Raw genomic sequence first — 14,281 nt, forward strand, 5'->3', positions numbered from 1 at the left:
GTCAAATATTGGATAAAATAGAAGAACAGGAGATTATTATTAATTTTTTTCAAAAAGCCCATCAACTTTAATTTCTGGTGGTACAGATATTAGAAGTCTCAGATGAAGGTGTTAAAATTTATAGACAAGAGCCAATTTAAAAAATGTTAAACTAAAAGGAAATTGGTTTAAAACCACATCAAAAAAATTAAAAGGACTAAAGTAATTCTAAAAACTAACGCAGAATGCTTTTGAAAGACTTAAATTTAAAAGGATCTTTAAGGGGTATATATCCCCCAAAGATAAACTTAAAATAACCCTTTTTACTCTAAACTTTTTAAATTTGGATTCATCTGGGCTTAGTGCTGTGGAAAGACATATGTATCCAAAAAATGTACATAAGCCTAAGGTACTTTAAAAAGATATTCTAACAGGACAATGGAAAGGTTCTGACCCAGTGATTGTCTGGAGTCAGGGTTCTGTTTGTGTTTCCACAGGGAGAACAGCAGCCGATTTGGATTCCAGAGAGATTAACTAAAGCAATTTCTACAGACTTTGGGAGAAATGGACATATTGATAGACTCCTCCGCTTTGAACTGCTTGCAGAACTTGCCTGGACTATGTATCACTTGTATACATTGTGAACTATCGTTTGGTGCAGTGAATTGTGGTAGTGCTGGCATATCTTTGCTGATGGTGTCACCAGTGATGCAATTTTTCCAAAGGAGCCGTCAATTGGCTTGATGTCATGGCATTTCTGTATCCTCCTCCCTTCTGCTAGTGATGGTCTAAAATTTGGGGGCCTACAGAGGTGAGGCAAAGAACCTCACCCCCCCACTGGCACCAAGGCCAAATTTGGGGGCCAACAGAGGTGAACCAAGAACCTCACCCCTCCACTGGTGCATAGGCCCATCCACAAGTATGGCTGTATGCTGGACCGGTAGTCAGTGACGGGTATGATCCAATTGCAATGGTACCAACCTAAGACAGGAGGCTGATGCCTAGAGGTCAGTTTTTCCCATGACAGGTAAGAACCATATGTTGAATTGGACAACCTACCAGGTCCTTAAGCCACATTGCTTGTTGTTTAATTAATCAGAAGGGGGGGGAGATGGTGGCCATACATGCAATGTCACTGCAAATGACCTGGGTCCAAAGGCAAGCCAATTTCCACGATGGAGAGTCCTTCCTCTAAGCAACATGGAGTAGGCTGACAAAGAAATTGCCATGCGTCATTCCTACTTGGCAATGGCTCTCAGCACTTCAATGAAATAATAGCAGAAAATTTCCCAAGCATAAAGAATGAACTGAAAAATCAAACACAAGAGGCCTAAAGGACACCAAATATACAAAATTACAACAGATCTACATCAAGACCATTATAATGAAAATGCCTACCATACAGAATAAGGATAGAATTTTAAAGGCTGCAAGAGAGAAAAATTGGATTACCTGACCAATTTGGATCTCAACAGACTTTTCAATCCAGACTCTCAAAGCTAAGATATCCTGGAACAACATATACCAAGCTCTAAAAGATAATGGATGCCAACCAAGAATCCAGCAAAATTAAGCTTCAAATTTGATGATGAAATAAAAGCCTTCCATGACAAATAAAAGCTAAAAGAATTTACAGCAAGAAAGACTGCACTACAGAACATTCTTGGCAAAATACTCTATGAGGAGGAAATGAAAAACAGCAATGAAAATCAAAGGGAAGAACTACAATAAAGAAAAAGCCAACCAAAGGAGAAACCAAGTCAAGCTAAATACCAAAAATAAATAAAAATGAACAGTAATACAATTCATGTCTCTTTCAACCCTTTTGGATAAATTTTTACACATAAAATTTTTAACTACAATATCATCTAATTTTTCAGGTTTTTGTTTATTTTGTATTTTTTGTTTTCCATTTCTCTTCACAAAGTTACACAAATATTTTCTTTAAAAGTTTTATCATTTTATACGTTATATTTTAATATGTAATAATTTGGTATATGTATATACATTGCCTGTGAGATGAGTTATATTTTACTCTCTCATAATTAAAAATCCATTATTCAAGATTCAAGAATGAAAAAGATCGATCAGAGTAAAAATTGTTTAATAAGGTATTTATAAAGCTAAGGGCAATGTTGAGGGAAACTAACAAATTTTGTGAAGCACCCTTCCTTCTGTAAACTTGAAGAGGTAGGAGGTGAAAAAAGAGAGCCATTATGAAAAACTTGTAGGAGATGACCTAACTGAAATTATTCCCACCAAAAGCATGTAGAAACCAACTCACAGTCTAATAGAGTCTTATAGGGAGGAATAAAATACCTTGCTCTACTCTTGTATATTCTAAGTTCATCTCTTTGGTGTCTCTTTCTGATGGAACTCAACAAGAAACCACATAACAAGGGGACTTATCAGGAAGCCTACAGCATATGTCTCACAAAAAGGTGAAAGATGGAGAAAGGAGCCAATATGGCAGCCACTGGTAACATGAGGCTGCTGAGTATTTGAAATGTGTCTAGTCTGAATTGAGGTGTGCTATGTGTTAAATAGACATTGGATTCCAAAGAATTACTAGGACAAAGAAAATGAACATGTACTGACAATTATTTTCTTTGAAAATTATGTTAGAAATCCATTGGGTTAAGTGAAAATATATTAAAATTAATTTTTCTATTTGTTTAAAAAAGAAGTAAAGGAGAACAAGGTAACAAATTCTGTATCTTCACAGTAGTACTATATATCCATATTTATATGTTGTCATTTTTATATTTGTGTTATCAAAATTCATATAACTTTAAAACTGAATAGGACAAATTGTACCATATATAAATTATATCCCAACAAACATGACTTTTAAAAAGAAATCTAGTTCATGAAGTGTTTTAACAGTACTGGGCACATACTAACTACCTGATAAATAATGGCTATTGCTCTCTCTTTTGTTACATAGTTATACTTTACCAGTCAAAACTAATTTGGTTTAAAATTGAATCCTATATCCTAGAACATTTAATTACTGCATTTAATTTTTTATAACATTATGTTCCTCCCACAATTCCCTGGTGTCTATAAGACCTCTTTGTTCTCAGTAACTGTGGTTTTTCAACCATGGTAAGTTTCAGGAATATAAGTTCTGTGTTATAAATACCATGTCTGATGAGAAATTATTAAGGGTACTTATTAAATGGTGCTGGGAAAAGTGAATAACTATTTGAAAAAAAAAGCTAACATGATTACAGAAAATAAATTTCAGATACATTTAGAGATTGAAATGTATTAAAAAAAGACAAAAACCATACCAAAAAACAATATAAAATCTAAAAGAAAACATAGACTTTTAATAAAACACTTCAGCATTTATGAAAATAAATAATCTGACATTTTTCATATACTATTGGTTGGGGAATAAATTGATACAACATTTTTGGCAGGAAATTTGACAAATACATATCAAAGAAGAATGAAAGAGTCTCTATAATATACAAAATAGAGAGAAGCTTCCTAACTCACTCTGTACTGCCTTAGCCTCGATATCAAAACTATGCAATAAAAAGTACAAAAGACTATAATCTATTATCATTTATAAAATAAATAATTCTAGATAAAATTTTAGAAAACAGAATCCGATAGGATGTTCAAACAATAATATCGCATGACTTAGTAGAAGCCATCACAGAATGCCCAGGAGTTTGAACATTTATCTATGAATTTATTGATTTAATATATTTATCATTTATCTATTTATCTATTCATTTATCTATGAATATAGGAAAGAATATGACTATATGAATATCTAAAAATCCCCAAAGCATTTGAAAAATTCAACATTTATTTATGGTAATACTTATAATAAGAATAAAAATATCTAGTTTTAAATCATATATATAAAGAAATTCTTCAGTCTGGTAAATATTTTATACTAGAAATTTGCTGTGAATTAATTTTCCTTGTGAAACACAGATTCATTTCTATTAAAGTCACAACAAACTTACCATCTGCTTCTAGTTAGCATTTTGTTGGGCTTCTTAGTGTCATAAAACACAAAAAGGAGGAATGATATTGAGAAAAAGAATCTAATGGTCAGTATCTACAGGTGATATTTTCTTATCCAGAAAATTCAAGAGACTTGATAAAGCTATTTGAACTTATATAAAAGTTCAAAATAGGGAGCAGTTCAAAATCAATGTACAGAACTCAATTAGAAATAAATAATTAGAAAAACATGATGGAAAAATGATATTACTCACAATGGCATCAAGCCCCATAAATGACCTCAAAATAAATTTAACAAGAAATATGCAATACTTTTATGAAGAAAACTATAAAACTTTCCAGGATTTTATGTGTGTAGGGAAACCTAAATAAATGGAGAGATATAATCATGTTCCCAGATGGAAGAATTCAATGTTGTATAGCTGTCCAGTATCTCAGATTAATCTGTCAAATTAAAGTATCTCAGTTCTAATCCCATTAAGAATCTTTATGGAACTTGAAAAGTGTCTTCTGACATTCATAAAGGAGGGAAAATGAGCAGAAATGTCTATGAAAATGTTTGGGGAAAATTAGCTGTAGTGGAGATTTACTTTATTAAATAGCAAAAATACACTATAAAACAACATGAATTAGTCATCTATTATTGGTAACAATGTTCCTCCAAATTTGGCATCTTAAAACAAATATTTATCGTCTCACAGAGTTTCTGAGAATCAGGAATCTGGGAGTGGCTTCCTGATTCCCAATATGCTCTGATGCTGCAGTCAAGATGTTGGCCAGGGCTGCTGTCATCTGAAGGGTTTGGAGAATCTACTCTTAGTCCCTTCAGTGGGATGTTAGCAGAAAGCTTCTGTTTCTTGCTGCTCTGTGCATATGACATCTGCTTTGCCCCAGAGCAAATGATTTTGTCATTCCAAAATGGAGGTGACATACAATCACTTCTGCATATGCTGTTAGTCACCTAAACCAACACTAGTACAATAAGAGAGGGGATTACAGAGGTGTGAATAACAGGAGCCAAATTACTGGGAGCCATCATAAAAGCTCCCACCATGCACAGCTCCATTAACCGTGGGATTAGCATAGAAAGAGATAAATGGGCCAATAGGACAACATCCAGATTCGGAAGTTGGCTGTGTGTATATGGGAATTTGGTTTATTTTAAAGGTGCAAATTCAAATTAGTGAGGAGAACTGACCTTTCAATACATCATGAAATTCACTGATCATTTATAAAGAGTTTCAGATTTCATCTATACCTTATACCATATACCCCCAAGTAAATTTCAGAAATGTTAAAGAGCATAAACATATATACTTAAAACAAATATAGGAATATTAAACCAGCTTCTAGTAGGGGTGCTTTTTTCTGAGTAATATGTAAAAATCAATAGTATTGAAGTAAAAGGATTGATATAGTTCATTATAGTAACAAAACAAACTTCGACAGAACAAAATAAACACATAAAGACAAGTGAAATCTGGGAACAATTGTTAAGATACATTTTATATAAAACATATGTTCTCCAGATTGTATAAAGAGCTCCCATAATCTTTAAAGTACAGGGACAATATCAATAGTAAAAAGGACAAAGAGTGTAAACAAAACAATTTTTGGAAAAAGAAATACAAATGTCAAATGAACATAGGACATAAATTTCATTAGGAATCAGAGCAACACAACTTTGACAGGGGATTGCTTAACCTATTAGAATGGCAAAAATTAAAAATGCAGCTATGACCAAGAATTGGAAAAATACAAGAAAATGAGCACATTTTTGTTATTGGAGAAATGTGTGTTTGGTAAGACCTATCAAAATTTTAAAGATGAGTAGCTCTGAGGTAACATTACATATTTAAGAATCTATGATATGGAAATAGGGGATTCCACCTTTTGGGTCCCCTTCTTCCTCCGGGAGAAGTCTTTTCTTCTGTCCTTTAATAAATTTCTAATCTCTACTCTGGCCTTGCCTCGGCGTGCTTCTTTGGTGTTAACTCGTCACCGGTCAACAGCGGTAACATATTGGAGGTCCCATACAGAGATTCTACACCGAGGTAAGTACACGCACCCCATGTCTGTTTGAGGTGCATCTTTCTCTCTTTCTTTCTGGAGGGTAAGGTGGGCACCCGTCGGCTACTTAAACGCAACTAGTGCAGCCGCCACTCTATAAAAAAGGGAGACAACTGCACTTCCACGGATTCCACCTTTTGGGTCCCCTTCTTCCTCCGGGAGAAGTCTTTTCTTCTGTCCTTTAATAAATTTCTAATCTCTAAAAAAAAAAAGAATCTATGATATGGAAATAGATGTGCACAAAGATGCAAATCTATTCACTGCGACATTGTTTTAATGCAATAACAAAATAATTGATATAAAATGACTTTTAATAAATTTTAATAAGTTATAGAAAATTCATGTTATGTAATAGTATGTAGCCATTTAAAAATTAAATAAATTGTATCCATTGAATGGAAATGATTGTAAGAAGTATAGAAAAAGAAGACACAGAACAGTACTTATGATATGATCACACTTACCACATATGTGTATGTGTAGAGAAAAAGAACTAAAACACTGCCCATGGAACTTTAAAAGTAGTAATCTCCTATGAAGAGTTTGGGAGGATAGGTGGTGAAGCGATATGTTCATGTTTTAGACTATATATTTATAAAATTTTTACAATAAAAAGATTCATATATTGTTAATTTTTTTGTACTAGGTATTGAACTCAGGGGCATTTAACCACTGAGCCACATCCCCAGCCCTATTTTGTATTTTTTTTAGAGATAGGGTCTGACTGAGTTGCTTAGCTCCTCGATGTTGCTGAGGCTGGCTTTGAACTTGCGATCCTCCTGTCTCAGCCTCCCAAACTGCTGGGATTATAGGTGTGTGCCACCATGCCTGGCTGTTCATAGATTTTTAAGATGAATTTTTTAAAAAAATCAAAAGTTTATACTTAATCAGATTCAAGATGACAGACTGAAAATGTTCATCAACTACCCATTTTTTAAGTTTTTTAAAAATTATAACTGATATGTAATTGTACATATTTAAAGGATATAATGTAATATTTCATACATGTATACAATGATCAAATGAGAGCTACTCACATTTAATTAGCATTTACATCACTTCAAATGTTTATCACTTCCATGTTGAGAACATTCAAAGTCCTCTCTTCTAGCTATTTTGAACATATAACAAAAGGCTGTGGGACAGTAGAACTTATTTCTTTCTCCTTTCTAAATATACTTTGGTACTTGTTATCTGACTTCTCTGTATGTCCCCACCTCCCTACCCGTCCTAGCCTCTGGTAAACACTATTATATTCACTAACTTCTTTGAGATCAGTCTTTTTTTTTTTTTTTTTTTTTTTTTTAGCTTCCACATATGGAAAAATACATTTTTTGAAGGAATAAAATCATAGTAGCATGACAAAATAAGTAGACCAATTTGAGGAAGTCCTAGGAGATAGAAATCAGATAGGATCAATATATAAATTGGCAGAGAAACTAGAACAACAACAAAAATTAGAACCAGACCTCTAAGATAACATATGTTCTTTCCAAGAGACACCCCAGGAGGGCTCTAAAGTCAGAATCTGAATATGAACAGCAGGGATGGCCTGTAAAGTTGTCACTGGAGCAATAAACTGGTATCAACAGGGCTTTCAGAACATGGGGTCAGTCAGATTCCAGACCCTCCCCAAATAGCGCATATGGAATGGCTACAAACTCTAAGTACTGCCCTCTGGAGGAGAGGGCAAGGGCTGAGATGGATGATGGGCCTGATGAATAAGTGGAATGAGCAGTCACAGACAAATGGGAACTCTGGGGGCAGGTGTTTGGAATACGGGTACAGTGATCATCACTGCAGCCTTGCCTTGTGTAATAGCAAAAAGGAATGGGTGAATGAATGAGTAAAGTACACAATCAAAATCTGCATCAATAGGGAGTGCCTGGATGGGATACAATATGCCCACATGAAACTCAGTGGCCATTAAAACCCAGACAAATCTATGTGTACTGATATGGAAAGATATCTGTACTATTTTACTAAATGGAAAGTAGGTTATGGGGCACTATGCATATGCAATGCTGTTTTTAATTTTACTTTTAATTAATTAATTATTTTTTAAAGTAACTCTTTTATTTTCCTAAGGCTTAAATGGTTTCTGACTGGTATTTTAATAAACATGATCTAAAATTTTCATAGGGATAAACATGCTTATGTAACATTTTTCTAACAAAATTTTCACACTTCTTTTTTATGACAATTTATTTATCTATTTTTAGTATTTCAAGTATTTTTTAAAATTGGTTTTATTTTTTTAAATACATGGCAGCGAAATGCATCACAATTCTTATTACACATATAGAACACACTTTTTCATATCTCTGTTTGTATATAAAATAAGTTCACACCAATTCATGTCTTCATACATGTACTTTGAATAATGATGTCCATCACATTCTTCCATCATTGCTAACCTTACCTTGCCAGCTCCCTTCCCCTCCCACCCCTCTGCCCTATCAAGAGTCCATCAATTCCTCCCATGTTCCCTCTCCTTACTCAATTATGAGTCAGTCACCTTATATCAGAGAAAACATTTGCCATTTGTGTTTTGGGGATTGGCTAACTTTACTTAGCATTATCTTCTCCAACTGCATCCATTTACCTGCAAATTCCATGATTTTATTCTCTTTTATTGATGAGTAACATTCCATTGTGTATATATGCCACATTTTTTTAGTCCATTCATATAAGGAGCCTATCTGAAAAGGATTAGAAGAATATGCCACAAACCATACACAATAGTTACTGGTAGGGTATAGGAGTTTGGGGAGAGGGTCTGAAAGAGTGAAGATGATTTTCTAACTTTTTACTTCAAACACTGATAGTGTTTGAATTTATCCCATTAACAAATACGTTGTTTTGTAAATAAACATTTAAATAATTGCATTAGAAAACTGTGATTACAAATGTCTGGAAAGATACGTATAAAAATAGCAGCAGTGTTTCTCTCTAAGGCAGGAAATTTACAGTGAAGATTTACATTCTTTATAAATTTTTATATTATCTAGATTGTGCTTTCAGAAATAGCTATTAGGACATGATGGAGTCTATTTCCAAGCCTGTTGCAGATAGGGGTTTCCATTTTATTTTTATTAAAAGAACAACACTAGTGACTATAACTATAACCTTGCTTCTAGACATGAGCTCTTTGAGTCTGTTGCAGTCATGGGTTACAAGCGAAGCCTTCAATCAAGTATTAGGGTTGAAAGCAATCAAATGTTAGTTTAAATGTTGGTGTAACAATGAGTTCCCCCGCAAAGAAAAAGCACCCTGATTTGTGGACACTTTTGTTTTTTTGTGGCGCGGGAGCTCCAGCCCACGCCTGCGGGGCAAACCCTCCACGCCTGGCGCCAGCCTTGCTGCCCATGGGAGTTCCAGGCCAGGCTGGGAGACATGCGCACAAGCGCTGGGATGGCCACCGCCAGGTCCCGCCGCACCACCGACCCGAAATGGTGAGTTGGGGTTTCTTGACTCAGATTTCCAAAGTTGATTTTCGACTCAGACACCCTCTTCGTGGTCACGTGGAAAGCCAGCCTAGAGAAGAGGAGAAGGTGGAGGGAGAGCTCCTAGATAGAGAGGTGAAGAGGCAGTTGCACCCGCGAGCCTCGCTGTTGGAGGCTGTTCCTGGCCCGGTGCAGGCAGGGGCCTCCATTTTGCTTTTATTAACAGAACATTAGAGTGACTGACCCTTCTCCTTCACAACCCTGGTTCTGGACACCAGCTCACGAGGATCTGGTTACAGTGAAGGTGCTTAGGAAGCGGAGCTGTGGGTGTGAGGGGAAGACAGATGAGAGGAAGAGAAGCTAACCCGAGGCCCACCTGTGCTCAATTCCAGTAAAGGCAGCTGTCAGCTTGGAATAGAGGTCTCGGTCACCCCCTCTTTTATTATGAACACAAGCCTCCAGTAGGCTCTGGCTCTGTTCGTGCTTATCTCGCGGTGCCGCCTTTTGTTTAAAAGGAAAAGGAAAATGAAGTAAGCTGGAAATTCAGGCTGTCTGTGCCCTTCAAATTTATAAAAGCAGGAAAGAGAACTTGGCCACAATTCCCTTCCCAGTGTAACTATTTAACGCCAGCCACCCCCAACCAGTGGAAATCTCTGGATTTCTGTTGACTTTGTGCCTCACGATGACATGCCCACAGGACCACTAACCATGATGTGTTCCCTCCCCTCAATGGAATATGGTGCATTTGTCCCTCTTAATCCAGCACCTTCATTGCTCCTGTATATTCTTCATTGTAGCCAAAAGATGTGAGAGAAACTGGTTCCTGGCCACAAAGCAGAGGTGGGGACGGGTGGCTAGGACCTTGATTATTTCCATAGAAGGAAGCCACAGGGCAAAAAAAAAAAAAAAAAAAAAAAAAATGGTTGTGGTTAACTTCTGAGAAATTGTGGCTCCAGTCTAAAACAAGCATCACTCTTAAAAAAAAAAAAATAGCTTTGCATTTTTCAACATATAGATTACATGTAAAAATTATTTGGATCAATAACTGTTAAATTTCACAGATTTGTTATTTTTTAAAGGGAAGCATGGATGCAGAGTCAATGGGGTGGTAATCATATGCATTTATATAAATAGAAATATTTTTATCTATATACACATTAGATACTAAATATGAATATGTTTATATATAAATGTGATTTTCCCCCCTCATTTTTAATTTAGATTCAAGTAAATGCATCATCACTGAATGATGGAGAGAGTCAAGATGCTTTGCATGGTTTAAAAATAGAATTCTAGAGAACAGCTACATTTCTTTGCTAGAAATGGTAGACCATTTCCAAAATATGGTGGTGAAAGAAAGAGTGGGTTCTGAATCAGTAGTTTTCATTGTATTTTTCTCCTGAGCATGCAGGAAAAGTATGACCCAGAACAGTGGGTCGCCATGATAAGAGATTCTCAGGAGGTGGTCCATGGGATCTGGCATGAGAAATTCTTGTTTAAGGCAGCTTAATAGAATAAGGTGAGTGAGGCTGAGGAGACAGGGGAATGTTAAAACTCAATTTCATACTAAAGTAGAGAAAAGTTTATTAATGTATATGTGGGTTAAATGAAAATAATTATCTGTTTAAGAAATCTTTATTGAGAGCCTACTATTGTTATAAAAAACAAGCTAATGATGTAAAAAGGAAAATTAAATCTAATGCAGTTGCTTTTTTCTTACACAGGTGGGTATCTGAGTCTGGCCAGCCAGGATTCATGAAGGTTTCCTGGCTTGGCTTCCAGTAACACTGTATTGCAGGTTGTAGGATACAATAGTGGACACACCAGGTGGAACTGTCATGGAGTTTCTGTTCCAGTTGGGTGGAGGTGAGAAAAAAAGAGAAAACTAAATTTATCTGATGGTAATAAGATTAGAAAGACAATATAGCATGTTAAAGGGGGTCCCTTGTTTTTTGTAGAAGGGTTGGGAAACAGCCTCCTGACAATAGAATGAATTTGAGCAGAGATTTTAAGAAAGGGACCAATGCAGGTATCTGGAGGAGGTACTCTCTAGACATGGGGATCAGCAAAATCAAAGATCTTGCTATGAGGCAAACTTGATATTTTTAGGAATAGTCCTGAGGCTATATAACCCAGGAGGGTTGGAGGGTGTAGCAAGAACTAATGTCAGAGAAGGAACTGGTCTCCAGATCATGCCCTGAGGCCATTGCCAGGACTTTGGCTTTTTAAAAAAAAATTATTTTAAGTGATACATAAAAATCTCAATAAATATATCTAAAGAGGTATATTTATATTTGCTTATATATTTAAATATATTTATATACTTAATATATATTTGCTTATATAATTAAGTATATTTATATTTGCTTATATATTTATACATAAATGGGGTAACATATGTTTTGACACAAGTATTTTGTAATGTTGAAATCAGGTTAAAAGTATCTCTTCAAACATTTATAATTTCTTTATAGTGAAAATTTTCAAAATCCTTTCTTCTATTTTTCCCTAGCTTTTTGAAATACATAGTACATTATTATTATCGTCTAGTTACCCTACTGTGCACTAGCACACAGAACTTCCTGCTCCTATCTGACCATAACTTAGTACCTATTGATCAGCCTTCCTCCACCCCCTCTCATCACTAGCTTTTGCTTTGATCTGAGGATAAGTTAGGGGAGGTATTATGGTTTGGATATCAGGTGTCCCCAGTAAGCTCATGTGAGAGACAATGCACAAATGTTCACGAGTAAAATGATTAAATTACAAGACCTATAATGTTATTCATGGACTAATCCATTTGATGGATTAATAATTTTTAAAAATTTATTTATTTATTCTAATTTGTTATATATGACAGCACAATGCATTTCAATCCATAGTACACATATAGAGCACAGTTTTTCCTCCTGTCTCTGGTTGTACACAAAGTCACACCCTTTGTGTCTTCATACATGTAATTGGGGTAATGATATCTATCTCATTCCATCACCTTTCCTACCCCCTGCTCCTTCCTTTCCCTTCCTCCCCTTTGCCCTATCTAAAGTTCTGCCATTCTTCCCCTGTTCCCCGCCACACATTTTCATTATGGATCAGCATCCTCATATCAGAGAAAATATTTGGAACTTTGTTTTTTTGGAATTGGCCAACTTAATTTAGCATAATATTCTCTAACTCCATCTACCTGCAAATGCCATGATTTAATTATCTTTTAGTGCTGAGTAATATTCCATTGAGTGTGTGTGTGTGTGTGTGTGTGTGTGTATGTGTGTGTGGTTTGTGTGTATGTATATATATGTGTGTGTGTATATATATGTATGTATATATACATACACACACCACAGTTTCTTTATCCACTCATCTCTGAAGGGCATTTAGGTCAGTTCCACAGTTTAGCTATTGTGAATTGTGCTGCTATAAACATTGATGTTGCTGCATTACTGTAGTATGCTGATTTTAAGTCCTTTGGGTATAAATCCAGGAGTGGGATAGCTGCGTCAAATGGTGGTTCCATTCCAAGTTTTCCAAGGAATCACCATACTGTTTTCCACATTGGTTGCACCAATTTGCAGTCCCATCAGAAATGTGTGAGAGTTCCTTTCTCCCCACATCCTTGCCAACACTTATTTTTGTTTGCATACTTAATAGCTGCCATTCTGACTGGAGTGAGATGAAATCTTAGATTTGCATTTCTCTAATTGCTAGAGTTGTTAAACTTTTCTTTGTATATTTGTTGATTGATTGTATATCATCTTCTGAGAAGTGTCTGTTTAGTTCTTTGGCCCACTTATTGATTGGGTTATTTTTTTTTTTGGTGTTAAGATTTTTGAGTTCTTTATATATCCAAGAGATTAGTGCTCTATCTGATGTGCATGTGGTAAAATTTTTCTCCCATTCTGTAGGCTCTCTGTTCACCTCACTGATTGTTTCTTTTGCTGAAGAGAAGCTTTTTAGTTTGAATCCATCCCATTTATTAATTTTTGATTTTATTTTTTGCACTATAGGAGTCAGTTGGGGCCTAATCCATCATGATGGAGATTTGGGCCTGCTTTTTCTTCTGTTAGGTGCCAGGGTCTCTGGTTTGATTCATAGGTCCTTGATCCACTTTGTTGAGTTTTGTGCATGGTGAGAGATAGGGGCTTAATTTCATTTTGCTGCATATGAATTTCCAGTTTTCCCAGCACCATTTATTGAAGAGGCTCTCTTTTCTCCAATGCATGTTTTTGGCGCCTTTATCTAATATGAGATAACTGTATTTATGTGAATTTGTCTTTGTGTCCTTTATTCTGTACTATTGGTCTATAAGTTTATTTTGGTGCCAATACCATGCCATTTTTGTTACTGTTGCTCTGTAGTATAGTTTAAGGTCTGGTATAGTGATGCCACCTGCTTTACTCTTCCTCCTAAGGATTGCTTTAGCTATTCTGGTCTCTTACTTTTCCAGATGAATTTCATGACTTTTTTTTCTATTTCTATGTGGAATGTCATTGGGATTTTGATTGGAATTGCATTAAATCCGTATAGTGCTTTTGGTAGTTTGGTCATTTTGACAATATTAATTCTGCCTGTGCAAGAACAAGGGAAATCTTTCCATCTTCTAAAGTGTTCTTTAATTTCTTTCTTTAGCATTCTGTAGTTTTCACTGTACAGGTCTTTCAGTTCTTTTGTTATGTTGATTCCCAAGTTTTTTTTTTTTTTTGAGGCTATAGTGAATGAGGTAGTTTTCCTAGTTTCTCTTTCAGAGGATTTGTCACTGATATACAGAAATGCCTTTGATTTGTGGGTGTTGATTTTAT

This window comes from Urocitellus parryii, chromosome 3 (assembly GCF_045843805.1).
Source record: "Urocitellus parryii isolate mUroPar1 chromosome 3, mUroPar1.hap1, whole genome shotgun sequence".
NCBI lineage: Eukaryota > Metazoa > Chordata > Mammalia > Rodentia > Sciuridae > Urocitellus > Urocitellus parryii.